The sequence below is a fragment of the Heliangelus exortis genome, chromosome 1 (assembly GCF_036169615.1).
Source record: "Heliangelus exortis chromosome 1, bHelExo1.hap1, whole genome shotgun sequence".
In the NCBI taxonomy this organism is placed as follows: domain Eukaryota; kingdom Metazoa; phylum Chordata; class Aves; order Apodiformes; family Trochilidae; genus Heliangelus; species Heliangelus exortis.
Window position 1 is genome coordinate 86059942 of NC_092422.1, and position 24926 is coordinate 86084867.

The following is a 24926-nucleotide window of genomic DNA, read 5'->3' on the forward strand; positions in this document are numbered from 1 at the left end:
GCATTTCACCTTGGTTTTGTCCAGTCTGCTAAAATCACCTTGCATGGTGAGCTGCAGCCACAGCACATTGATACCAGAATATGGTTGAGCTATGAGCCTTGCTGTAACTTTGGCATGGTGCTAGAGCTGGCTGTGCAAAGTGCTTTGCTGGCCTTGGGTAGTACACTTGTTCTTTACTTTTCTTCTGGAAAAAAGTTTCACTGGCAAACACAACTGGAAATGGCAGGAGGTAAGGTACGAGGGACTGATTTGTAACCACAGCCATGAGGTGCTCAGTATTGAAACCCATGCCATGCAGTACAAATGTTCTGACTGCAGCCCTTCAACATTGCAGTGAACTCTGCAAAAATTGTCTCATTTCTTTGCCTCCCCATGCTTCTCAATAAATGTTTTAATATGTCATTAAAATTTAAGGGATTTTTGCGGGTTTCATGTCTCAGAAGGAAAAAAGACTTGTTTGTTCTTTACAGTCCCAAGGGCTTGAAGTATGTTTTTCTTTCAAAGTTTCACTTAAGAAAAGATCTTATGTTAAGAGGATTACAGGTGCTGGGATTTTAAGAAATGTGTTATACAGGACTTGAGTGCTAGCTGTCCTGGGCAGACTTTTCTCAGCTTCATCCTGTCACATAGAACACATGCATTAGTGATAGTGGGATGGGTAAATATGTTCACATCCATACCCACTCACTTGATTTTTCTGAAAGCACCCAACATGTCAAGGAACTCAGGAGAAGCAGACCGAAAGTGCCAGCATCTTGAACAAGGGAGGGAAAGAGAAATTCCAGCCACGAATGAGAAATCCCAGCAGCATCTTCATTTCCTGTAATGACAGTACCTTAAGAGTATCTTTGTGCAAGGAAGGCACAAAAGAAGCTTTAAAAGGAGCAGAAAGTGACAGAAATAGAGAAAATAGAGAAATGGGTGTGATGGAAACTGGAGATGTCTGGAAAGCATGTGATTTATTAATGATGTTTATTAAAGCCAGATCTGAAGCAGAGTTTAGGTGGTCTACAAGTCCCTGTCATATTATGGATTGTGTTGTAGCCCAAACCAATTCTAAAACTGTGACTAAGTAAACCTTGCTTGGTGATTACCTATTTTTGGAGGCAGCTGTCTCAGTAGGCTCCTAGGTCTGTCCACGCCAGCCTCTTTACTGTCCTCCACCCAGCCACAATCCAGTGTCCCTTGCTCCCAGGGTGGCAGCTTGGGTGGGTATCCCCTGAACATACTCATGGCCATGGCTCTCTGGTGCAGTAACAAAGTGCTCGGATGTTACTGAAGAAAATGGAGAGGCAAATTGAGGAATATAAAGAGAGTTGACAGAGTTGACATAGGCAAATCTGAGCAGTAGAATACTGTGATGTTCCTGCTGACAATGCATTTCTGCTGATGTGCTACTGTAATTTTTCCTAATTAAACAAAACCAGTTAATTACATATACAAAAAAAGGCAATTCACTCATTTTTCATCTCAAATTATCACTGGCTCTACTGAATAATATCTTTTGGGTAAAAGCCACAAAGGAAAAATGTTTGCATGCGGACAACACTTTAATGTTCCATCCCTGCTTTTGCTTCCTTCTTCTTTCTCTAAACACCAAAAATCCAGCATTTTCTTTTTCTTTAAATAATCCTTCTTGCTTTTGGGACAACTCCCTTTTAAGGCCAGTTTTTTGCTCAGAGGGAGTGTTGACTGTACTTATAAACACCCACTTCCTAGGGTTTATAATAGTAACAGTAACATAACCTGAACTGTGGTTTCAGCAACCTGCAGCAAATGCACTCAGACTAAGGCTGGCCTACCATTTTTTTCAGAAATGCTTCAGAGGTTTTGGCAATGCCACCATGATTTTATTTTCTACCCTCATATAGCCACATCTCTGGAAACATCTTATCTTTCTCCTCCCTTCTTTGGAAGGAGAACCCTGCGCTTCTCCAACTCCAGACTGCATAGTGAGAGTGTTTGGATGGGGCAGTAAACAACAGTGCTGGAAGATGCCACCCTCTTTATAACTTGGGAATTTTAGGTGGGTGCAAACTGTGATCATGAAGACAATTTTCAGTAACTACAGTGAAGAACAGATTTCACCATATGTGTTATTCTGCTGAAAATACCCACTTCAGCTTCAGGGAATGTCGCGGAACCAGCCAAATGGCTTTTCAGGTGTTAGACTGCCATCCCTAAGTGAAAGCTACTGTGATCTGGTTAATTAGCCTGGTATTTTGGAAAAAGATCTGGTATAACAGGGAAAAAAATAACTTTCACTTCAGAAGTATGCACTGCAGTTAAAAAAAGAAAAGTGCAAAAGACTACACATGTGAACTGTAACCTCCAGAAGTACCATTGACTTCCAACTATAACCTACACTAACAAGCCATCAGCACTAAGCCAGGGAATGATACTGGTGTCTGGTCTTTAATGTCCTCACTAATGACTGCTGAGATGTCAGCCTTTCCAGACATGCAGGTTTGGAATTGCTACCTGGAATTTAAGCTATTGCCTATGTGTTTGTGTCACCTCTCAGTATTTCACACCGTGACCCTCCCACCCCCCTTCACCTGGAGCAGGATGTGTAACTTCAGCTCAGTACCAGCTGAGCAGATCCTAAGGGCCTGATGCTGAGTCTGTTGATGTGGCCATAAATAAGGAGCAACTCCATTGCTGGTGGTGACACCAAAATACATGTCCAAAGCCTGGACACAGGTTTTTCATACCTATTGCATGGTTTCTAAGCAGATAGCTGGAAGGCTAAATGTAAAATGATCCACACCCACCCTCCTAGAAAAAGAAAAAAAAAAAAAAAAGAAAAGAAAAAAGGAATTAAAAAATAAAAAAGAAATCCCAACACATGGAGAAACATAAAAAATGTGTAGGGATGGGGGTGAGGCACGGAGAAGAGGAATCCTTGCTGAAAACAAACCAATCTTGTGCCAAATGAGTTGTCATGGCTGTACTATAACATTCCCGCAAAGAGGAACAGAATTTTCTTTATTGTGAAATCTTCTTTGTGAGCCTTGCTGCTCCTGGGAAAAGTCATATGTCAGAATAGAACAGTGTTTCCAAATATGACTAGTCTGAGCAGATAAACAATGAATGTCAACACAGCATTCAAGGAAGTTTCTATCTGTGGTTAAATCCCTTTCTAAAGGAGTTTATATTCTTGTTCTGGCAGTACTTTACATCATTAATACCTATATAAGTTCTTGCCTTTGTACATGACTTCACAATAAACTCCAATAAGAGTTCCTGGGGCCCCATTTATGGGCAGCCAAACTATCAGCTTGTGCCTTCCAACATCCTGTAGTGCTATCTGCTGAGTTTCAACCTTTCTATTGCATTTTCTCAAGATTCTTTGGTGCACAAGAAACTGGCAAAATTAACATTCTTGTTCACTTAGGTTTTTTAACTGACTAAAAACTGATGTTTTTTCATCAGGTTCAGTCTCTTGTACTTCCCAATGTGTGTGTGAGTGGTTGTCATGATCCCAGTTCGACCGTTCAGGGGCAGGGAGCAGCAAAGTTCAGAGGACTACATGGAAGCAGAAAGAAAGATTCCAGTCCTGTGTCCACTCTCATTGCAAACACTGGGACCAAGCTCATCTCATCTTTCAACAGAGGTGAAAGCAAAATGTACTGTTAGGAGGAGGTCCTTGAGAAGCAAAATACCATTGCAACAATCCTGTTCCTAGGGCTGCTGCATCCAATAGCTCTTTAATGCAATATTCCTAGCAGTCTTGGAGATCAGGTTTTCTACCACTGTATTTCAGGTGTCCATGCTTTGACCACCAAATCATAGTTGTGTTTCTACTCTTTGCATATATTAACTTCCATTTCTTTGTGGCAGAGTAATGATACTTTAATAAAGGAATGTATCCTGCTTCTGCCAAGCAGTCTAAAACCTAAGGACCAGGGCAATCTTCAGGTACCCAATTTAGGTCTCCCATTTCTTTGGGCTTTAGTCTAGTTTATAAAGCTGCACTAAAAGCAAGAACTCTCTCTTCTGATCAGCCTCTAAAGCCTTCCAAAACTCAGATCCCATCCTCTGCCTTCCAGCTTCTCTTAAATACAGACAACAAACTCATCCAGTTCTCTGCAGGTTTTGTAGAAGTGCCTTCCTTCTCTCAGGGCAGAGCAGCTGCCCAAGAGACACAGCACTTCAGAGAGTCCACTCAAACCTGTTTTTTACTTGGAGAGGGGAAGAAGGGAAAGGCTGACAATCTCTTTGTGCCACAACTCCCCACCAACAAAGCAGGGGCATTGCAGGGGAGATGAGGATCCCCCACACTTAGAACACGTATTCTGGACAGCAACTTTCTTTTGTGGTCCTGCAACACAGCCAAAGTTTGGATCCAAGAGAATACACTAAATCACACTGTCCTTGTTGTTAGGGGAGAACTGAAAGGAGTTTGGCCCCTGGAAAGGTTTTGTTTTTCATAACAGTATTAAATACAAAGAAACACAGAAGCTTGGCAGCTGATTCCACCATGTAAATCCACGGCTTTCCAAATTATTAGAAAGTTCATTTGAGGTGAAAATCCTCTCTAGAAATTTGGCTTTAGAAATACCTTCTAACTACTACCCCAAATCTTTTTTGTCATTGCTATCCACTGTAGGTGAATTAAAAATGGGGTACCACTAACCTTTGAGAATGGCATAGAAGTTTCAGGAGACTAATAACAAAACCAGGGTGTGCAGTGAATCTCCTTATTGCTCAGGAAGCTCCAGCAACTTCCATGTTGCTGTCACATAGAGCAATTCAGAACTTCAGTGATATTTCTATTACTGGGTCAGGAAAGCCAGAGGCAGTTAACCAAGTGTGATTGCATGTCTGTGCTGGTTCAGTGTAACAACTTAATGTGCTTAAGTCTAAAAGCTGATGGCTCCATTTGGAAGGGAGAAAACTGCAAAAAAGAGCACCCAAAACACATGACAGCACACTGGCAGAAGCTATACCAATAGCTGAGAGCAGCTGAACACCTATCAGCAGCCAAGTCCCACCCCTCAGAGCACCCTTATAATCCAGGACTATGTGGTAGAAAGGATCAAAAACTTTCTGCAGAGGACACAGATGGGCTATGCCATTCAACAAGTACAACTTACTAGTTGTACCTTTCACTTCTTTATATATTCAGATAGTCTATCTATGAGTAAACAGGTGGAGATGTTAGAAAGAGTTGTTGGAATTCCTAATCCTACTGTTCATTAATCAGTTTTATAGTAAATGACAAAGATCACCATTGTGCTTTGTAGCAGTTGCCTAAACTTCTAGAAGGCAGTGGAAGTTTAGTTTTACATTCAATCATTTTTTGCTTATTGGAGAGGTTGCAGCTACAAAGTTGAGGCATTCTGGGCTGAGTTTTAATCTCTTTGATGTGGATGTCCTGGAAAGTCTTCAGTTATCCATCATCTCAGTGCTCCGTGTAAGTCCACAAGACACTCTTCTGTGTGTATGTTGCCCAATGAACTTTATCAAACAGAAAAGACACACTCTAGGAAAGTAACATCAGCTCCTGGTCTCAGCAGATGTGGCACCCTGTTCAGCTGCTGATACTCTTCTCAAAACAGGCACCACTTGCCTCCCAGACTATACATACAACTGGAGAGCAGCTACAGGTGAACAAAGGAAGAAAAAAACCTAAAGCGTTTGGTATAGCACACAGACCTAGTGGCACAGCATCCTGAATTTTTAGAGGTGGGAGAAAGGAAGGCATAGATCCATCCTTTTGCAAGATAAAATATAAATAAATTTTTTAAAAAGTTTCCTGCACTGTTCATCAGCCCTTCCCCTCACATCTTTCCAATGCTTGTCCATCCCTAAACACCTCAGCCCCTACCCATTTGGGTATTGCTTGGCCAGGCTTTGTGCACAGGAAAACTGCCTACCTAAGCACTCAGCTCAGCTCCCTTTGGAACCTGCATTTTAAACAAAACTAAGCTTTAAAGAGATATATTATCACCATGATGAGCAAATTGATACTGTAAATATGCCCTCTGCAATTTATTTCTTTCCAGAATTGCATGTTATAGAAGATACTGATTCCTTGCAGCTAAAAGGAATCAAACTCACCCTATACCAGTGATTCTGGAAGTGTCTTTTAGATGGGAGCACTAACATCTACTGCAGGCAGCATGATTGACTTGAATCACAGCACCACCACCTTTCAGGAGCTTGACAGACACTAATTTTGGAAAGGTGTTTTGCATGGAAGACTGGCATTCAGAGCACACAGAAGATTGAGTTTGTGCAGGTGTTACTTAGCAACTTAAAGAACTTCATGAGTAGCTAGAAAAATTACCAACTTAAAAGGATAAAGTTTGTTAATGTGGAGGAGCAGCAACTGTTCTTCAAAGCCTTCTGACTAAAACCTTCTGCTGCAGACACAGACAGCGACTGTCATATTAGCCAAACAACTTAATGGAAATGGCACACCATTATGAGCAGTCCTCTCATCTCCCAAAACAATTTAGCATCTTCTTTGAGCTACCACTGGAAGCTGTAAGCCATGTAGCAAGAGAAATATGTCAATATTACACTGGATCTCAAGGCTTCTTATAATTTAAGTGCTTTGATGAACAGCCAGCTAGCTGTGGGCAGGGTGGATTCAGAAGCTGTGGGGCTCTCCAGTGCCAGGGACCACTTAAGCTCAATATCCCTGGCTGAGCTTTGTTTTGCATAGAACCATTACAGAACTCTGGTTTTCCCATTTATTGTAAAACCCAACATGTCACAATACAAACAGCCCCATGGCAGAAAGGTCCAACATGCTGTAGCACTGCACATAAGCACTTTTCTGCTTGGTTTCTGACCCTATAGGGAATGCCCTGTGAGATAAAGCGTAGAGGTCCCAGGACTCTCCACTTTGCCTGAATGAGCACTTCAGAAGACAAATTTTCACTGTTAACTTAGAGTAGCATTTACAGAGTAAAATTGCACATGCACACCAACGTTCACATCAGACACCAAAGTAAGTAGTTCAGAGAGTACTTCTGGTGAGGAGCCCCAGGTGTTCTTAAGCCTACAGAAACTGCTTGTTCATGTTAAGGGAAAGAAAAGATGTCTGCTGGAAGGTTTCTGAAAGGCTACTCCAAACCCTTCAGCACCTCCCTAAACTGACCTTCTGTAGGGAGCTCCTCAGGAATTCCTGGGTGCTGGACAGACAGCATCAGCCCCATTAGTCCCCATTGACCAAACAGAAGGGCAGAAGGTACATGTCTGCAAAACATCTGCTCAGTTATTCAGGGCAGCAAGGGAGGTCCAAATTACAGAGCATTTCCTTATTTTATTACAAGCCCAATGGATAGAGCTCTTCCATTAAGAATAACTATTCACATTTTTTGGCAACTAAACAAAATCATTCACTAATCTGTTCTATTTAAAGCAGGGTGGTTTTGTATTTGTTTTTGGATCCCCCCCCCCTCTCAGATTTTAAGTATTTTTATTGCAGTTTTAGAAAACTAATGACTGTAGGTTTGGGATTTCTGTGTTCATGCTTGTTTGTTTTGCGTGGGGTTTTTTTGGGGGGGGGAGGGGTGTTCTGATTTTGATTTTTTTGTGGTTTATTTTTTTTAGAAACTATGTATTTGTTGCTACTACCTACTGATAGAGCAGCATGTGCTGCAAATGCATTTAGGTCCAACTATTCACATCCTTTCAGTTCTTTGACTCATAATTTGCAAAGAAAGAATAAACATCACCAAGAAAATACAGTTTAGAACTCACAGAGGTATATCCAACAGAACAGAGCAATAATAGGCAGGGAGGCTTTCCTAGTAGTTATCTGGACCCAGAAAGTAAAAATATTTTTCTTCCTGGTATTAAGATTTAAATAGCTATGGAAGAAATATCAGTGTGGGAAGGGATAATAGGAACTGAGACAAAAGAAAATACAAACTCATGAAGTAAGTGCTGTGATCCTCTCCAGTCTTAGACCAAATCAGAGCCTATTGCCACTGCTGCCTTAGCTCCCACCATTTGAAACATTCCTGCACATGAAATGTGCAGGAAAGAAGAATCAAGCCTGAGTGCCAACTCCAAGCTCTGCCTTTCAGAAAACAGATATAGCAGAGTAATTTAGCAGTTGTCCTCTCCCCATTTACTTGCCTTGACCTGGCTTCAGAGACACTGTGATGAGAGGGACAGTTCTGGCCAGGTAAGAGCCTTGGGTCTCACTTTGCTTTCTGAGAAATAGCAGCAGAGCAGGGAGTCCTTACAGTTGTGAGCATCACAGCACAGAAACATCACGAAAATATGGCCAGTGTTACTGTGGCAAGTGAAAGCTCAAAGAAAATGGGAACTCTGAAGGCTTCACTAACATTGAACACATGGAAAACAGTATGTCAGAGGGTCCAGTTTTTTCCATTGAAGCTGTAGGAGGACTTGAAAACCCTGCTAGCAACAGCAGTACCCTCAGCAGGGGAGAGGAAAGGATAGGAATTTATTTGTGCCAGTTTCACTGACATCCACATAGAAAGAACAAAGAAGTAAAATGTCACAGTAGGAGGAGTAAACACTTTTACATGCCTCCATTAGTTATTCTAGACACTGAAAATAAAGCAAGAATAAGGCAACAGAGGAGGGTGTGTGCTTTCTTGTATTTTTTTTATAGGTGTCTGTATACAAAAGCAAGTAGTATGACAGAAAAATAAGAGGAACCAGAAATACCTGCCCACAAAGGGGATTTCAACACTATAAGTTTAACTGAAACACAGGGGGGAAGTGAAACTGAATAGGAGAGGAGCTTGATGTTAAACATTAGGTTGATCTGCTTCAGCTTGGCATACAAACAGTTGGGGTAGACATACCTTATTTTGACAATCCCTAAAAGCTGAGTTGAACAGCTATAAAGAGAAGAACAAAGTAATGCTATAAAAATGCTGATTTCTTACTACTGTTGAAGCTAAAAGAGCTACAGAAACATTGTAGAGTAGTATATTGCATATGCTAGTCAAAGCTCAGGAGGTTATATGGAATGAAACATCAGTAACAGCACTGAGGAAATGCCAGTTAACTTAAGGAAGAGACTCAGCTATATCCAAGTCCTTATCAGGTTTGCAGAGTCAGAGACCTAGATCCCTACAGACTGGCACTGAGGAAAACTACACAAAGCAAAGGCCAAACACTTGTTCAATCTTAACAAGCAGTTTTCAGAGCTCTTTAGGCAGCTTACAGTTGTTATTTCAATGGGGAGTGATTATTTGCTGCAGGCAATGGACAGTACATTTTTGCTTAACATAAATGTGTAAGCTAATGCATATTTCGTGAGCACTGCCAGGCTGATGTAAGTATTGAGGGGCTGTCTATGCTAGATATTGCAATAAAAATTTTTTACACTCCCAGCATCCTAGAAGACTTGGTGCAAACCTAGTTTGATACATTAAACAGGAAAAGACACACAGTTCTTCACAGTAGAAGTTTTATTTGTTTTAAAAAAAGCACAGTTTTTAACAGCAGCTCTCCCCTAGGAACCCTTCTGCCTTCAGGAATTATTGCCCTTCAAGATGAGGGGTTCTGAATGCCTGCTGATCTAAAATCACCCAGGTATAATCCAACAGAGAGAAAAGCTTACAGAGAGAAAAGCCAAGTCTTACATTTCTTCACTCCTTGAGTGGCCATCACAACTCCCAGGCTTTCCATGTGCTGAGAGTGCACATGGCACAGAGCTTGGCAATCAAGGGTTAACAGTACAGACTTGCTATACAAGCTTCCCCATTTACTGCTGTGTCTGTAGTCCAGGTCTGAAAGGACAACAGTTCCCAGGCCTAATCATCTCAAATTGAAACTGCCTGTAGCTGATTACAGTGCACAAATGAAGCACTCTTGTTCTGGTGCTGTTCAAGAAACAAGAGATCCAGTTGGTATCTGCACTCAAGACACTATCTTATTCCTCCCCAATTATTTCTAGGAACTTTCTGTATAAGCCATGCTATGTGCAGCATGTGTTTTAAAAAGAGCCAGACCTATAAATAGCTCACTACTCCCTTCTCCAAAAAGAATTCCCTAACTGTACAGCACACACATATATAGCTCTCCATCTGAAGTTTAAGAAAAAAAAAAAAATAAAAAAAAATGAAGCACCATTAGCAATAGCTGCACAAGCAACAGACATTAGCTTCTGCCTGAGAGCTACCCATCCTCAGGTGCCCAAACACTGCAAGCCTGCAAACTTTTTTTTTCTTAAATAATTTCAAATCTACTCTGGCTCTGAGCTCTAGTTGACACCAGCTGGATCCCTTGAGTGAGAAGAGAGAGGGAGTCAGCAACTGGACATCAACTGCAGTGTCTTGAGGTAACGTGACCCAAATAAAAAGTGTAGATACCCCTCCACTTTGCATTTCCAGGCAGCTGGAAACCCAGCAGACAATGTAGCTGTTGCTTAACAAACACAGAAATCTACATTGTATGCCAGGTTCATGCCCCAAACCTGGACAAGTCTTCCCATACAGCCTATAATACCAGCTGTGAACATCATGGTTCTCAGTACATTTCCTCCCCTAATGCATAGTAGTCATGCAATCAGCCAAGATGCTTATTTCCAAATCTATCCTTTGCAGGAGAGGTTAAAAATTCCTCATTGAAAAGAGTGAAGTTCACTCTGAGTGCCTTAGCTCAAATTTGCCAAATATCATTCCCATCAGTTTTTACTACTACAAGCCCCAAGACCAGGCTATAGAAAAGAACATTGCTTTCCAATACATAAAATCCAGGCATTTAATCCGATTTCCACTGTGAAGTAGATCCAACAGATATTCAATCTTTTATTTGGGGCCACACCTCAGATGTTAGGCTTGTTAACACTGTGAACTTGCTCTGCACCCAGGACAGAAGATAAAACTCCAACAAAAAGTCTAGATAGAAGATATGAGATGTCATCAGAGACCCAGTAGCCAGATGTAGCTGCTGATTGTAAAGACAGAATCTACACTGACTACTGAGCGAGTGATGGGCAACTACAGGTTCTGGGCTGACCAATCCACAGCATTAATCCAACACGACCTGCAGAAACAATTAGAAAAAAAAAAAAAGATCAGTATATGAAGCAGTGCTATAGATAAGCCTTCTTAAAGAATGTTCTACAGTTGGCATTACACAGATTTCTTGTAGACAGTAAACAGAAACATGTGTTGCCAGAACAGCCTCACCTCAGGTATGCAGTCATTAGCTTTTATAATTAACAAGCACTCAGTGTTCCTTTATTCTCAAATAACCTGTTTCATCTCCATGTATAAGTTAAGAACTATTCCCAAAAGCAGATGAAAAATGCTCACAAATATGAAGTAGAATAATAGCACAAAGTCACCTTAAATTTCCCCTTAATCCTCAAACAACATTGTACAAGAAGCCATGAATTATTCAAAACCAGGCTGTTCTTATGCTGTCAGAAAGGTCATTCAAGTAAATAATAGTAAACTTAAATGCACGGAAGTAATCCTGAAACAGAGAAACATATCCCAAATTACAGTGAGTAGTAGTACAATTCCTACATAATTTAGTAGAGAATGGAGGGGAGTTGCTTAGATTTAGCTTCTGTTAGAAATCAGTGCAGCATTTCAAGTCTTCCCATAAGAACCCCTGTTCATAGCTATTTGAAATCCTTCTATCTCTGGTGTCAAATGAAGGAACCCCAGATCCTCCCTACCAACTCAGCTACTGCCATAGCATAGTGTAGCACATCTGAGGAAAATCCCAGTGGTTACATGCCTAGCTTGGCCTTCTGATGGTGCCTGCTATATCCTCTTGGATGCTCCCTGAAGTCTTTGAGTAAGTATTGAGATACTTTTTTGTTTCTTGCAAGGAACAAGTCAGGGTCACTGAAGACAAACAAAAAATGGCCATCAGCTTAGAACAGCTCATTAAGTATTTCAAGTATTTGTTGAAATAAAGCATTTACTTGGGAACTGGTGAGACCTTAAACTTTAATGACAGAGTATTTTAACACCGTCACTGGCCTGACAAGGGTTTTTTTTAAACGCAGAAGTATAACTGACTGTAAGAGCATTTTTACGTATTTTTAGTCACTTGTTTTCTTAGTGCAGTTTTCCTATATTATAGCAATAACATCAGTGATTAAAGACTGGTCTATCGGAGAGGAAATAACCAGAACAGCTTGCTTTCAAATACTTCTGGAGAAAAGAGTGGTTATTGCTAGGTCCCCATTGTAAAGAGAAGCACAAGAGCTCCATGTATGCCCTGCTGAACTTTTGCACACTATGGTTTCACAAGCATTATTTATTAAGCATGAATGAACATCACTTAATCCCTACCTATACAGTACTTATTCTAACCCCTGGAGTTTGCAAAACTAATGGAAGTTTGCCAGGAATAAGTATGCAACACTGAAGCATAGGACCAGTGGCACCGAAGCTGGGAAACTAATGCTGGTGTTAGTGTTGTGCCACATGGATGTCCACAAGTATGAACCTTGCCTAGCAAGCTGCTGGGCCCTAACTGGGAGGGAAGCTGGGAGTGTAGCTCTCTCTGAGGTCAGTTATGCCTTCCTAGATGGAAGGATAGTGGCAATACCATAGAAAGGTCTTTGCTAACACCTCAGAGATGCAGGAGCACTGTGTAACACAGTGGATTTGCTTTGCACATATGCAACATGAAATGCCTGGGCTGTGGATCCTCAGATCCAGTTGAGCAGTGCCTGGGTTTGATATTTTTGCAGACAGGTCTTACTGCTTCATGAAAGCAAGAAATAGCAAGTTGTTGAGGAAAAAAAACCCAAAAACAAAAGAAACAACAAAAAAACCCAGCACCTCATCTATAAAACCAACAAGTAAAGATTTTGATGCTGGTAAATTGTACTTATATGATGGTTTATTGCCAAAAACACAATAGGGAACTAAGCCCACAAGCAGGTGACTAGCACATTTGTGAATCTGCTCCTACCAGACTCCTACTGTTAATTGTTGAATGACTGAATGAGCTTTAAGTAGATTAATGAAGGCAAGGCAACCGATATATACACCACCATACTTTATCCAGTTTAAATGCTTAGTATATATATAAAATACATATATACATATGTATATCCTTTATTCAATCAAAGACCTAGCTGCTGAATTAACAGAACAATTAAGAGAACAAACAGGTCCTCATCAATCAGCTTTGCTGTGGACCAGAGTCACATCACAGGCTAATAGATGACAAGGATAGGGATGGCACTAACAAGCATTAAAATCTGTAATGAAAAGGGGGAAAAGCTATTCAGTGTACAGACCAAGGAAGGTGGGGAAGAAAGAAAGGAAATACCAGTTACTTAGGTTTGAACAATAGCTCTTCCCATGAAGGTACTGAATTTGGTATAGGTTTTTTATGTTCTGGACAGTGCTGCCACAGGTGTCAAGAAAACCGAATGCAAAAAAAAAAAAAAAAAAAAAAAAAAAAAAAAAAAAAAGTGCTATTTTAATAGGTTGCTTAAAATCCACAGGATGAAAATGGGATAGGGGAATGCTTTCAATAAAGAAGTTGTTACCTCTATGCTGGCTTAAGTAACTTCCCAAGCAGAAAGCTAGCCACAGACTCTGAGTTCAGAGCTGACAGTTTCAGCAAGATTTAATAAAGCCATCATCGGGACAGCCAAAACATGCATATTTCAGTACACTGGCACTGCAATTGAAGAAGAAATATTTCTCCATGCTTAATGCACAATACAATGGAATTTCAGTATTTACCAAGCATGCCAAGACTTTTAATTACCTAATATGAACTTAGGCAAAGAGCCATTATGTCTTAAGTTCTGAATTCAGTAAAACAGATCAGTGCATTGTTTCAACAGAGTGGGCACACACTTTATAAAGGAAATACATAACAGAGGAGTTCAGCTCTGTATTGCATACACACTGCTTAATGAAATGGGAAAGGCAGTGACTTTTTTTTAAAAGCCCACAGTAATGATATGGAAGGTGAAACCAACATTAAATACAGGTGTCTAATTAAAACACATTCTTACGCACACAAATTCCTCTGCAGTTACATAATTACGCCAGAGCCAGGATATCTCTGTAGCAAAGCATGTTTTCAGTGATCCCAGCTCCTGCATACCTCAGACCCTGTGACTGTAGTGGTCAAACCCATTCAGACCAGCTGATGGTCACTTGACTCCCCACACTATTTATACATTGCTCCATTAAGTGAAGCTTCTGATTGGGCTGAAGAGATTTATGAAAATCCTGCCTAAGATATTTTTTTAAATTGCCTTACCAGAGAACACTAGTATGAGCAAGTCCAGGGAGGTACAGAGTTGGCACAGACTTCTAAAACAAGTTCCTGAAGGCAAAACCACTTGCATTCTTACAGTCCAAATAACTAGCTTGTGTTTAAAACTTAATTGCTGATAAGTGCAAACATGGTGACCTTTAACCAAGACCTAATTTTGAGTTGAATTCATAGATACAGTCTTTGAAAGATTTGATACAAATAGATAAGAAACTGTCTTAATTTTAAAAACCCATAAAGGATGCTGTAAATAATTATTTATTCTAGCATGCAAAAAAAACCCCTACAGATCTACTGAAAATAAATTGTATAGGCACAAATAAAATAGGTTTGATCAGGCATTGGAATGGGCTGCCCCGGGAAGTGGTGGATTCTCCGTCCCTGGAGATATTTAAAAAGAGCCTGGATGTGGCACTCAGTGCCATGGTCTGGGAACTGCAGCGGTAGTGGATCAAGGGTTGGACTTGATGATCTCTGAGGTCCCTTCCAACCCAACCAATTCTATGATTCTATGATAGAGTTAAGAAAACAGTTCACTGAATTTGGTGGAATAATGAAGAACTGAGCCTGAAATTTTGAAGGGTGGCACAAAGCTTCCATGGAAGGGAATGACTATAAGTTAAAGTTCCTAAGGTAGAGGCTCCTCTATGCTAAGTAGTAATGAACTTCCTTTCTATGATGCCTGCATGATGCAGGATCACACAGTTTTGCAAGCAAGTAGCACTCAGTTATCAGCTATTGTCAGTAAGCGCTCATACCCCAGTGTATCTTAACTGCCCATTGGATGGTAATACAAGAAACTGAATTACAATTTTATGAGCAATAACGTAACTTTACGTAAAGACATCAAATAGTGCCAATGAAGTTTCTGTTTAGGTCCACAGTATTAAACACCTAGCCAGAGGATTCCTGGCTCAGGTCTTTTCAAGATGCCTGGAAGGTAGCTTTATGCCCACTAATCATAGAAGGCTTTGGGTTGGAAGGGGCCTTTAAAGGTCATTTAGTCCAACCCTCAAGAAATAATTTGCTGGTATTACAGAAACACCTTCAGCCAGATCTGCTTGAGTTGACAAAATTACCTGGGTATTATATACATACATAAGTATTTCATATATATACACAGTATACCCCATCAGGATATAGGGCATATATAGAAGAGACCCGCTCAGCCATTTAAGAGGCAAATATTTGTTGCTCATAGATTATCAACATTGTTATTGTAGAGATGCCAAGCAAGATTCAACAAGTGTCAAAAAATCATTTTTCCAGATCTTTAGCTACCTTTTCTTTTTCTAAACAGCATGCATGCACGTTGCAACAGCATACCCCCAGCATATCAAATATTAACAATTTGACCAGCGATCCCTCTGAAATACATGTGGGAACTAAACAGGTTAAGCACAAAATACTGCATTTTTAAGTGCAGGTACGATTCAGATGAGATTAAGACTAAATACTACTAAATTCTGATGCTGGCTGAAGTTACTGAAACAAGCCTTTCTCAATACCCCTACAGCACATAAGGTTTGATGGTCAGGCTCTGAAAGCCCTACTATGCATTTCTGTTCAAGCTACTATGCAGTTTAAGCTTGCAGAGTACCCAGTCTGCATGGAAAATAAGGGCCTTCATCTTTAGTACCACTGTCGTTTATTCCTGCTGGATACCTATATGCTCAGAACAACAGAGAAAGGAAACATCAAAATGAAATGGCAACCCAGTGAATAAGTGAAAGCATGCCAGGGATGAGACAAATTTGATCCAGAACAGGGGTAACAAGCCAAGTGGCAACAATTCCCAATACTAATTCCCAGCACTGACAATGTGATCCTTCTGTGTAGTCCTCAAGGACCTATTTTAAAGATAATTACTCTTCCAAGTGCAGTTAGGGCTCACTTCATATGTTACTTGAACTTTGCAATACATGGCACTTGATTATTCAATTAGGGAGACGATGCTACAAAGCCACCTGGTCTTTTATCACACCCTAATAAGCAATAAGAGTCTGCTGAACATGGATTTATTTACTGTCCTGTTCATCACCCTCTCCTCCTAATTGCCTTTTGGCAAAGTGAACTCAGCTGAGGGTGGTAAACACCTCCCCACACCCCACTTTTAACCAAGTATGAAGTTTACTGCATTTATATCGGGAACTTAAACTTTTTCTGATCACTTTTCCATTCTATAAGGAAAATAATTCTGCCCCCTCAAGCAGCCTTGGCAAGCTGGGGAAATAAGACAAAATGACTACCTAGATGAGTTTTAAACTGATTGCAAGCCTGTAGGATGGGAAACCTGGACTTATAGGCATAGCTTGTGTATTGTTTTTCCTTATTACATATAGGGATGTCCAGGAAGATGAGAGCAACCCACTTTTCCCTAGTAAAAACTAGAACCATCCCCATATAAAGGAGAACAAGCCCACCCAAGTTGCCACACATAAACCAGCAGGCTTTGCTCTGGAAACACAAGGGGCATGCTACACGTGTAAAGGGATGATGTAAAGGGATGAGTGTTACATTATCCACATAAAAATTAAGGAAATGCAGAATCTACAATTTAAAACAACAACAGAAAACATCTTAAGTAGTGCTAAGGTAGACACCTGAAAAAAATCATTATGAAATATTAAAGCCCTCAGGAGTCTGCAAATCTGAACATAGGTCCCCAGGTTACAGTACAAATGTAGTTAAAGTCTTAAAAAAAAAAATTGAAATTATCTCAGAACAGGTATTCTAGATAAGTGTTCTCCAAATTATTTAGAAGGTGAAGTGCCTTATAACCAAAAAAAAAACAAGGAACACAATTCTTCAAGTGCTAAGTAATCTTGACAAGAGCAATCTAAAAGCCAGGGACAAATTTTATCTTGCCTGAAGATTATCACATGACAACACCATGCTACTATTTGTTTATCCCATAACTCACATGACTTATTTGTTTATCTCACAGCTCACATGACTTTGCTTCTTTTAGACCATAAATGGTGAAGAGAAATACACTTAGCAGAAAAGCATCAGGTACAATGTACTCAGAAGCTTCCCAAAATAAACATCTATTCTACAGAAGCAGGGCTAATATTTACTGATATTAAATCTGCATCGAGTAACACATACCAGCAAGTCACACACATGTTTATAAACACCAATTCACACAGCTTTAGATAGGCAATTTTATATTTAACTTGAGAAAGCAGAAATGGGTATCCATAAGGGACACAGCATCTACACATAGGGTCCATAGGGAAACAAGAAGATTGTATCTTACTGCAACAACATATTTAAATTAAGATCCCCATCCCTCCCCATAAATGTGTAGACACATTCACACAGAATCCATTAGGGTTGGAAAAGATCTTTAAGATCATTGAGTCCAACTACAACCTAACTGTATCAAGTCCAGTACTTAAACCATGTTTCCAAACACCACATCTACACATATTTTAAACACCTCCAGGGATAGTGATTTACAAACTCCTGGGCAGCCTGTTCCAGTGGTTAATTACATTTTGGTGAAGACATTTCTTCTAATAACCAATTTAAACCTCCCCTGGCACAACTTGAGACCATTACCTCCTGTCCTGTTGCTTGTTACTTGGGAGAAGAGACTGACCTTCACCTCACTACAACCTCCTTTCAAGTAGTTGGAAAGAGTGATAAGGTCTTCCCTCAGCCTCCTTTTCTCCACACTAAAAAAACCCCAGTTCCTTCAGCCTCTTCACCTAAGACTTGAGCTCCAGACCTTACACCAGCTTTGCCACCCTTCTCTGGACATGTTCCAGAAAATTCCACATCCTTCTTGTAGTGAGGGACCACCAGTGCTAAGTGCAGAGAAACAAATTTTCCTACTCCTGAGGAATATAATGTGCTGAGCACATTATATCTGATACAAGCCAGGATGCTGTTGGCCTTCTTGGGCACACTGCTCTATCGTGTTCAGCCAGGTGTTGATCAACACCCCCAGGACCTTTTCCTCTGGGCAGCTTTCCAGCCCTTCTCCAGACCTGAAGAGTTGCACAGGGTTGTTGTGACCTAAGTGCAGTACCCAGCACTTGGCCTTGCTGAATCTCATACAATTGGCCCTCACCCATCAGTCATACTGTAGAGCCTTTCTAGCCTCAGGTAAATCAACACTCCCTCAACTTAGTGTCATTTGCAAACTTACTCGAGGTGCACTCAATCCCCTCATCCAGATCATTGATAAAGACATTAAAGAGAAGTGGCCCCAACACTGAGCCTTGGGGAACATGGTTTGTCACTGGCCACCAGCTGGATTTAACACCATTTCCCACCACTCTCTGGGTTGGGCCATCCAGCCAGTTTTTTACCCCACAAAGAATACACCAGTCCAGACCATATGTAGCCAGTTTCTCCAGGAGAATGCCTGGGAAACAGTGCCAAAGGCTTAACTAAGGTCCAGGTAAATGACACCCACAGCCTTTCCCTCATCCACTAAGTGAGTCAGCTTGTCACAGAAGGAGATCAGGTTAGTCAAGCAAGACCTGCCTCTCATAACTGCATGCTGACCTGCAGGATCACCTGGCTGTCCTGCACATACTGCATAATGGCGCTCAAGATGACAGACTCCATAACCTTCCCTGGCAACAAGGTCATACTGACAGGCCTCTCTATATATCCAAATCTTCCTCCCGACTCTTCTTGTAGATGGGGTTCACCTTTGCCAATCTCGAGTCTACTGGATTGTCCCTGGTTAGCCAGGACTACTGGTACATGATGGAAAGTGGCTTGGTCAGCAGTTATGCCAGTTTCCTCAATACCCTTGGATGTATCCATCTGGCCCCATAGACTTGAATATGTCTAAATGGTGCAGCAAGTTGCTAACAATCTCCTATTGGATTATGGACCTCAAACTGATCCCTATCCCTGTCTTCCAGTTCAGGGGAACTGGTCCTACCAAAGAGCGAGGCAAAGAAGGCATTAAGTACCTCAGCCTTCTTCTCATCCCCAATCACTATGTTTCCCCCTGCCAATAAGGGATAAAGATTCTCCTTACTACTTCTTTTGTTGTTAACGTATTTGTAGAAGCATTTATCTTTGACAGCTGCAGCCAGATTGATTTCAAGTTGGGCTTTGGACTTTCTGATTCTCTCCCTGCACAACCTCAAGACATCTTTGTAGTGATCCTGACGGGCCATCCCACTTTTCAGAAGGACAAATGCTTTTTTTCCCTGAGCTGCAGCCAGATCTCTTTATTCAACCAGGCCAGTTTTCTTCCCTGATAGCTCATCTTTCAGCACAGAGGGCTGGCCTGCTCCTACATCTTACCTTAAAGGCTTCCTTCTTGAAGAATATCTAACTTTCCTAGACTCCTTTGTCCTTCAGGACTGCCTCCCAAGGGTCTCTGTTGAGCAGTCTCTGAAATAAGTCAAAGTCTGCCCACCAGAAGTCCAAAGTGGCAGTTCCACTGACCCTCCTTCTTGCTTGTCCAAGAATAGATAAGTATCAATCTGTGATATGCACTGCACTGGAGTGATGAAATTAGGTAAAGGTGGACAAACAAGTGCACTGGCAAGGGAGAGAGGTGGCTGTCAGTACTATTTTTTTCTTTAATCATTTAAGCTGAAAGACCTATTTTGATGCAAGACTGTACTACTTGGGCCACCAGCTGGGTCATTTAATAAGGCTATTAATATTTGAGCCACACGTGCAAGGCAAGGCCAGACCAGCCTCTCATGCTTGACATCAAACACAAATTAAGTGGTGGTTAGAACAAGTGGCTGCATCCATCAGTGCAGAAGCACTCTGTGTGTATTGGCTGCTAATCGTTAAGCTTTTAGAAAAAGCCACAATAACCAAGGTAAAAAGGCACAAAAGTCTGGGGTAAGGCTCAAGGACACAAGAGATGCTGAGAGGACTACTAACTGCTGCTGAGAGATTAAAGGCTGCTTGTAACATACAAATATGACTTTGGCATACTTCAGCAACCTAATACTAGAAGGGGGAGATAAATAGGATACTGGAGAAAAACCAAAAAGCCACAAACTTAATAGCTCAAAAAGTGTGTGACCACATTGTAGTGTGAGGATTTAACTTTCACTTTACTCATTTCTCAAAAAGGGAAATACAGACCCTGGAAAAGTGAACTTTTAGAAACATCTTGTGCAAGTGATAAAAATCATGAAACTGAATAAAGGAGGCATCAGCTGGAAAAGCATCTTCTCTCACAGTAGGCACAATCTCCAGGTTATTTTACCCACTCAGAATATCGCCACGATTATCTTTGAAGTTTTTCCATAAGATGAACTGGCTTTAATCTTACAGTGTTGGTCAAAGGTTGGACTGGATGATCTTGAAGGTCTTTTCCAATCAAAGACATTGTGTGATTCTGTGATCACTTCCCAGAAAAAGAAAAATTAGCCAAGGACTACTGTACTGTAAAATGTAACTGGAAAAAAGAAAAAAGGTAGCTCACTTGGGAATCCCCTTCATTGGTATGAGAAACCTGAAGAATAATCAGTAATTTTCAGATATTAAAAAATATATCACAAATAGAAATATTTGTGATACACATATATAGACAAATAGAAAGTAACATTGCCCTTTGCTATGATGATCTTAAAATGAAGAAAAATTATTCAGAGTGGGCAGAGACTATGGTGACAGGAATTAACAATACTGAGAAAAGAAAGAATACAGACTAGCATACCAGTGAATATAGAAGAGACTCTTAAAGGGACATTCTCAATAGTACAAAATATCAGTAATATTTAATCTTGCATGGATTGCTAATAGGTTCAGGCTATGATGGAACAGTAGAATACACCAATCACAAGATGGTCTCTGTTTTGAGCCTTATATAAAAGTAGTATCTGCTACCAAAACTTTGAGACTAACACTACAACTGCAGTGTGTAGTGGTAGACAGTGATCAAACTAATTCTGCAATTTGAGCAGCTCTTGGAGAATAACAAACACTGCACCACAAAAGCGGATCTTGGAGCTTCTCATGAGAACTCCCAACCTGTTCCAAATAAGCACTGCTTCCAGGGTATGTGAAGTGCCCATGATATACACAAAAAGAATTTCAGTCTCCAAGTGGAGACTTCTACTGAGAAGCCATTATCCCTGGTTCCCAACATAAAAAAAACCCAATTCAAATCAAAATGTGATAAAGGCTGTCATAGAAACACAGGCTGTACCCAACCTATTTTATCCAGTTTGTTTTACTTCAATGCCCACTCACTCATCATTACATTCAGCTCTTAATAGGACACTTTATTTTAAATGTATTATACATTCTAAATGCTAGCAATATGATTGCAGAGCATGAACAAGTCCTAGGTATTTCTCTGAGAAGTTTTATGGGATTATCTGTTTGAAAAAAACTGCTGTGATAGATGAGGGACAATGGTTAAAGAGGAATAGATTTAGAGTAAACGTTAGGAAAAGTTCTTTACCATGAGGGTAGTGAAAAAAATGGAACAGGTTGCCCAGGGAGGTAGTTGAGGCCTCATTCCTGGAGATATTCAAGGTGAGGTTTGACAAGGCTCTGAGCAACCTGATCTTGTTGAGGGTGTCCCTGCGTAGGGCAAGGGAGTTGGACTAGATGGACGGAGAGGATGGCCAACCAAAAAAACCTGTTGTACATCTTCGTACTATAGGTACTTCAAAAGCACAAAACTCAAAACCCACTTGATTAGAAATTAGCAGAGGAGATCAACCCTTTTACACATGCATTTGTGTCAGTATCATGAATGAAAACTGCACTTGAGAACAGAGGTGGTTTAACAAATAAGGTGGTCTCCATCTCTCTACAGCTGTAAGACATACAGACATAAGTATGTCAGTACACATCTTACACATACAAAAAAAAATAAATAGCAATTTTTGAAATTAGCACAGAAGACTAGTGGCAGACAGCTATGTACTCACTCGTAGTAAAGTAGTTTATGTAAAAGCAAGGGTACCTGAAGAAGAGTTACATTAACTGCAAAATAAACTGCATAGCAGTCAGGAATGTGTCAGTTCCATTACAGCAATTAAATTTAACTTTTGAAACAAACTTTCAGAGTTAGACTCCTATTACAGGTAAAGATGATGTCAAGAAAACAAAAATGTGGCAATATTAAATTCAGATCTTGGCCTGTGTGCTTTCATTCTTAATACCACATGAAGAAAAGAAAAAGGAAAAAGATCTTTTTAGTATAATAGTTTAAAATTCTGTCCTGGTTAGAGCCAGGATAGAATCAGTTTTCTTTCTGGTAAGTTTACTTTTTCGGTTAAGTCTTTTCCAAATAAAATGCACTTGCTGAAATTAACAGCATGTTTTCCAGTGTCCGTGTCAGCTCTAAGACTGATAACCCTTTTTGTTTATAGTTATCACTGAAGAATGGTATGCAGAAGCAAGGCTACTGTTTGATTCTGAAGAACATCTTATGCTCTGCAAACAGCAGAGAGGAAAGGTGTCACATTTGCCACCCTACTGTGGGGAGGAGCAGACCAGACAGGTGACCAAAATTTACCAAGCCAAGTATTCCATCCCATATGCATCATACCCAATATAAATATGAGGGATTGTGCTGCCTATGCCCTCTTCATCCACAGACAGTGTTCTGGGGGAACTGTCTGTCTGCCTTTGATCCTGATCTGGATTTTCCTTCATCAGCTTGCATCTGCAGCTGACTCCAAGAGCCCAGCTGGGGACTCTTCCAGGGCTGTCCTGTAGCTCAGTGGTGATGTGAACATCATTGGTATGGGAGTGTGATAGTGGCTCTGTATCTATTTGTATATATTCCATTTAGCCTGGAGAAGAAAAGGCTGAGGGGAGACCTTGCTAATGTCTACAAGTATCTAAAGAGTGAGTGCAAGGAAGATGGAAGCAGACTCTACTCATTGGTTCCCAGTGACAGGATGGAGGGCAACGGGCAGAAGCTGGAACACAGAAGTTCCATTTAAACATAGAAAAAAACTTCTTTACTATAAGGGCGACAAGAAACTGGAACAGACTGCCAAGAAGGTTGTGGAGTCCCCATCTATAGAGATACTCAAAACCCATCTGGATGCAGTCCTGTGTAACGTGATCTAGATGATCCTGCTTTAGTGGGAGAGTTGGACTAGATGGTCTCTAGAGGTCCCTTCTAACTCTGACAATGCTGTGATTGAGATTTTCTTTTTCATCATTACTGCTTCATTAAAACTGTAGTTTAGTTTCCATCCCATAAGTCTCTCTCCTTTATTCTCTTTCCTTTCCTTTCCTGGGAAGGCAGAGGGGCTAATAGAGAGCATCTGTCATTTGTTTAATTGCCAGACCAGTGTTAAACCATGAAACATTCTAATCATTATGAAAGCTTCTTTTAAAGACACCAAGTAGATTTGTCCCTATAACCCATTTGGTAAAATCTAGATACACCTGATGTTTTGTAATGCACAGCAGTAACACAGGAACCACTACCAAACAGCCAGTCTGACTAATCCTCACTCTTTTCTAAAGGTGAGAGGGAAAGCCCAAAACAAAAAAATGCATATGAACAGCTCAGACAGGCAGCAAGGATGACAGGCACTCTTGACTTCCCATTCTATGTCTGCTAATGGCATGATCAGCTTCATTTTCTTAGGTCTCTATTTTTCTGCCCATAAGAGATCCACAGCTACTGCTGTGAACTTGTGAATAAGGCATAAACAATTTTTTTTCCTGTCAAAAACCATAAGGAGGGCTGAACATTACTAATAAAACACATGTTTACAAACTTTACTTATGGATAACAGTATTTTCACTCTTGTTTTCTACCTAATGCAGCACAGTTAGCACTGCATATAATGAACAGATTTCCAGAGAAGAGAACTCAGAGTTATATTTTCCAGCATGCATTCAAAACATTTTCTGTGTAGCAGCATTTTCTTCCGAATGAAGTGTATGTTGCTGTTTGCAGAGTGGAGGAGACTTGCTTCCCCATCCCACTGTAGTAGCCTTCTAAAGGCTCTCAGAGGAAACATCTCCGTTTTGTTGGCAGGGTGCCTCCTGCAGCATCACTGGGTAACCAGTGGGAAAATCCAGTGTGCTATACAAACACAAACATCAGCACAAGATAACAACTAAACAGCAGAGCTCCACATATCAGTTACTAGAGGAAGCGTATTAAAAGAGTCATTTTGGAGATAACTCCATTCAGATTCTAGATCCCATAATCTTCACATCTTGCATAATGTGCATACAGTCACAAGAAATATATCAAGTATCCAAAATCCACTGCTTAGGTCAGGCAGACTATGGTAAAATTGTTCAAAAATAAGCCATTCTAAACAGGCAAAGATTCAGAGCACAAGACAAGCCTTTCCAGTGCAAGTAACCCATCTGGCATCTCAAAAAAAGAGACCCTCTCTTTTTATAATTGATGCCTTCAAGAGAACTCAGCTGAAGCTATACACTAAATCCTAGGAGGTACAGTACAAGTAAAGTGCTTTCTACCACATCTTACCATAATAACTGGGAAATAACATTACAGGTTCTAGCAAGTTTCACAGCTTTCAGTATTACTTCAGCGTGCTGAACAATTAAATATGACCTAAAATTTGTCAGAAGCAGTTTGTAACTACAAGTCTCCTGACAAACCACTCGTTGAGTAGTGAATCTGTCATACACCAACAGATCATTGGAAATCCTGCTGAAAGATAACTGGACATTAATCTCAAGGGCAAGAAGTGCAAATGGTGAGGGAAGGTGTAGACAGGAGTAAAAATGCATTCCCATCCAGCACT